Here is a 4,856-nt window from a genome sequence, read left to right on the forward strand (position 1 = left end):
GCAAACGACTCATCAACATCTGAAAAGTTAAGCGGTCTTCTAGTCACCAACATGATGAAAGCTAAAACTAAATTCGGAATGGGTTATTGCAAGACCAAAAACTATATTAAAAGAAAAAGAAATGGTAACGGAGTTACGAATAACAGAGTTACGCGCGACAGAGTTACGGCCGTCAAAGTTACGCGAAACCGAAGTTACGAAAAACTAGAGTTACGAATTCTAAAGTTATGTTAAGCTATGACATGTGATCTTTGGGTTGGCAACAATTGCGAGGAACGATATGGAATTATGCAAATACAAACAAGAGATTAACATTTTTCTCATTGGTCAGAACTAAATGAGTTAAGCGAAAATGGGTGTTATTTAATCTTGTAAAATTTTGATTGGATAGGTATAGATATACAAAGTGGGTATTACAAATTACGCTATGAATAATTATATTAATTAATAGAAAAAAAAATACGTTGGTGCAATATTAGTTGGACAAATAAGAGGTTAATTTCAATTATGTCCCCCAAACTTACATAAGTATACTCATGTTTTTTTTTCTATTTCAACGTTTTTGCGATCTTCTCACAAAAACAAAACCATATATGTATATCTATACCTATGGAATCAAAATTTTAGAAGATTAAATAACACTTTACTTATTAGTTCTGACTCATTTAGTTCTGACCAATGAAAAAAATGTTAATCTCTTGTTTGTATTTCCATAATTCCATATCGTTCCTCGCAATTGTTGCCAACCCAAAAATAACATGTCATAGCTTAACATAACTTTAGAGTTCGTAACTCTAGTTTTTCGTAACTTCGGTTTCGCGTAACTTTGACGGCCGTAACTCTGTCGCCCGTAACTCTGGAATTCGTAACTTCGTCGGTTTCCCAAAGAAAAAGAACTAAGAAGACAAAATCAAAAATTGTTTGTTTAAAAAGGCTATAAGTGAAGCAAAAAATGCTATTAAAAATAATGTAAATTGTTGTGGAACAAAATCTATTGCTAATATTGCTGTGAAGGCTGCAAAAAATGTTATTAAAAATAAGAAAAAACAAATTCAAACACCGAGAGTAATTCCACTTCCAAAAGGTGGTGGTTTTCTTCCAGAGTAATTCCACTTCTAGCTACAATTTTTGCTGATTTATCTGCTGTAGGATCACTTACAGGTGGAATAGCTGGCGTTGTAAGAGCGCTCAATGATGAACGAGCTGCTAAAAAAACAATTTGACTGTTCTTAAAACCATATAAAGATGGCCTTGGTCTTTTTTTAAATTCACCAAGCACAAAAAACTAATTGATTTGCTACCTAATCATCCTTTAACCAATTTTGATATTCAGGAGTTTGGAAGAAAACACTTGAAGCGTTTTCGAGGAGTTTTTATGCGCAACTATTTACCGAAAGCACCATTCGATAAGGAGTGTGGTGTAATAAATCTGGACGATGAAAATGTTATGGGGACTCATTGGTAGCATATATTACGAGCAAACAAAAAAAAAATATTGTTAAGTATTTTGATAGTTTTGGAAATTTAAGACCACCTACTGAAGTAATAAGCTACCTTGGTAATAAAATATGTTATAATTACACTGTTTTACAAGGGTTTTGTTGTCGGAAAAAAAATATACTTTTCTGAAGGTTTTCGGTGTGCTGAACTCGAATCCGAAGTCAGAAACAACTAATAAGCTACCGTTTTTGAGATATTACGGGAGCTGATTAATTTTTTTTGACTTCGGATTCGAGTTCAGCGCACCGAAAACCTTCAGGAAAGTATAATTTTGTTTCTGCAACAAAAAAAAAGTATAATTTTGTTAACCAATGTTATATTCAAGAACAAGATTTTGAAACATTTATTTGTGGTCATTTATGCATAAGATTTGTATTAGAGCAATGTCATAATATTTTCAAAAACTAGAATAAGAAATGAATAAAATTATGTGAAAAATCAAAACTGTTTCATTTGTCTTTTAATCGAGATGTATGTCGTTAACACTTACTTTGAGTGGTAATGAATCAACTCTTAAGGCCCCAACCCATAGAATCCGTTGCGTCCGTTCCGTCAACCAATGCGTTGAAGTTGAAGGATGGGACAGATAGGGGTGACCCATAGAATACGTCGTATGACGGATTGCTTTTTGACAGCTCACTTCAAATTCCAAGGTGTGTTCGATATTTTATCGCTAAATGTGCACTAAGGAAGTTCTGATGCAAGAAATTTTTAAAACTATTTTTTATGACAAATTATGAGTTGTAGGTATGACTTTGTCAAAGTAAAATTGAACTCTACAACAGAATTTGAGTATTTAATTGATATAATTTATTAGATATATCATTAAATTTTACTTTTATTACATTTTCTTCACAAATAAACAATTAAAGTTCACAATTCATAAAATCGGAGAAGAAAAGAACACAGTTCTTAGTTCTGAAAATCCCCGGCGTGCACTCAGAAACAGAAAATCGAACAGGTCTATTGTTGACAACCGAGTAATCGTCAACCTATTCACAAGTGTTTTTAGTTCGCTCCGCTTTATTAATTTATTAAATCGAATTTTAACCCAGACTCTTAATTCAAGTTGTGGTCTTTTGTTTGCCATTCAATTTTGTAAATTTTTTTTCACTATAACCTGGCAATTCATTTTTGTTAATAGTGTTAAATACCAAAAATTTATCAAAATTAAACAGCAAATTCATGCTAAAATTGACCCATAGTTAAATCTGTACATACAACTGATTTCATTTATTTTCTTGTGTGAAAAGAGAATATACTTTGCCGCTCTCAACATTTTTTGCTCCCGTTGATGATTTTTTGTTTCTTTCTCCCGGTGAGTGAAATTTTTAGCATATGTTCTGCCTATTGAAGCATTATTGAGACTACATTGTATCCGAACTTCTTGCCTACATTTTCATGTTGCTTCTTGCTACCAACTGAGCTTTGAACATAACCTGCTGCCATGGTATAAAAATAGAAGGTATGATCATTAGAAAATCTAAAGTATAGAGAACTGTCAAATGAAAAAAAAAAAAGATGGCTACTTAGTGTTTTGACAGCCCAGCCCATTGAAATTGTTGTTGTAAACAAATTTGTCTTGGAAATTGTTGTTGCTTTTGACTTTGCCAAATGCCAGACGTCAAAACACTATTACCCCATTTTGTAAGATGGCGGCTCTAATGATCATACCTTGTCTTTTTATACCATGACCTGCTGCTGGCTCCATCCTGCATCGCATTTTGCATACCAGCCTGCCTGCTGCAATTAATTGTTTTCATCGTTCAACTCATCAGCAACAATAACAATTTAACAATATACTCTACTCATCAGCTGTTATCTGTCATCAGTCATCAGTCATCATAATGGGTGTGTTTTTTATTACCACCGGTCTTAGTTGGACAAAAAAACGCCTCGGGGCTTAACCTGAAATCTTGGCAGCACCGTATATTGAATGTCCCGAAAACAGTAGACACAACAAAAATTTAGAGTTGTCATATTTTTCGCTTTCGTCATTTTCTTGTATTTTTCATGTATGTTTTACAAAGAGATACAAAAATGTATGCTAGCAAAATTATTTTAATACATTATGTCCTTCCAAACGTGAGTTTTCACGTTTTTAAACAAATTCTAAACAATTTATGAAAAAATTAGTTTGGTAGCACAGATTTAAAACTCTTCAAAAAGTTAAGCCCAGAGAAATCCCCGGGCTAAACAACTAAGCCCAAGGGCCTAAGGTGTTGTTGTATTTAACATGTAAATTGCTTAGCCCAGACTGCGTTTTTTTTGTCCAGTTAAGACCGGTTGTAATAAAAAACACACCTAATATCTGCCATCTGTTTCAACTGCCACCTATCATCTCATACCATAACCAACATTTCAACCTCAAACTCATGGTTCGTGCATGAACTAAGTACAGGGTGTATTAAAACTTTTTTTGGCAAGTAAAATTTAAAAATATTGATTTTTTCATAAATCCAAAATTTAAAAACTAAACCAAAATCAAAAATATGTCTGCGTGTGCTGTATGTGATAATATTGCGGATTACCTTATTGACGCAATTATTTGTCATGGTAACTGTCGTAAATTTTTACATATTAGATGTATTAATGCTCCGTTCAGTAGCATCAAACTTTTTATAGAAAGGAAATCTTTTTATTTCTTTTGTGACGATTGCTATCCATTTGCATACAACAATATTGTTCGTGATGTATTACAAAATAAGCTGCATATCGAAAATCTACATAACCAATTGCTCCAACTTAACAAGCAAGTTACAAATAATATCGCTTCTAGCCGCTCGCATATCTCAAATAAAAATAATCCTTCATCATGTGACACTGCACCCAATACCGACAAACGTCAAACGAGAAGTAAGACAAAAGTTAAAAATATTATCTCTAGACCTAAAAGCTCATCTAAACGCAAAAGCAATGAACTTGAAGCAGAAAACTCTCTTCAAAATCCATTAGTTAAAAAAACAGCAACATCAATATTTGATTGTGTTACGCCTTCTCGTCCACTACAAAACTTCAACTTCAATTATGATGCACCAAACCCCCCGACCCTTCTTCCGTCGTCATCTATACCATTGCTTAAAACTCCAACTGAAAAATCACCTACATCTGCTCACACCTCACCCAAAGTTACTGAACCAACAACAACAATAAGACCAACAACTCCAACACTAATAACCGGAACTGATGAATGCCAAATGTCCTCTAAACCAATAATATTATCAGTTGCGATGTTACCAAACTTTCACTCAATGGGCGTAAATAATATTGATACAAGTAACTTTCCACTTCAAGCTTGTCATGTTCAAGAGCAGAACAACTCAAAAATGCCTTTTGAATCACGTTTAAAAATTGTT

The sequence above is a fragment of the Episyrphus balteatus genome, chromosome 1, assembly GCF_945859705.1.
Source record: "Episyrphus balteatus chromosome 1, idEpiBalt1.1, whole genome shotgun sequence".
NCBI classification, from domain to species: domain Eukaryota; kingdom Metazoa; phylum Arthropoda; class Insecta; order Diptera; family Syrphidae; genus Episyrphus; species Episyrphus balteatus.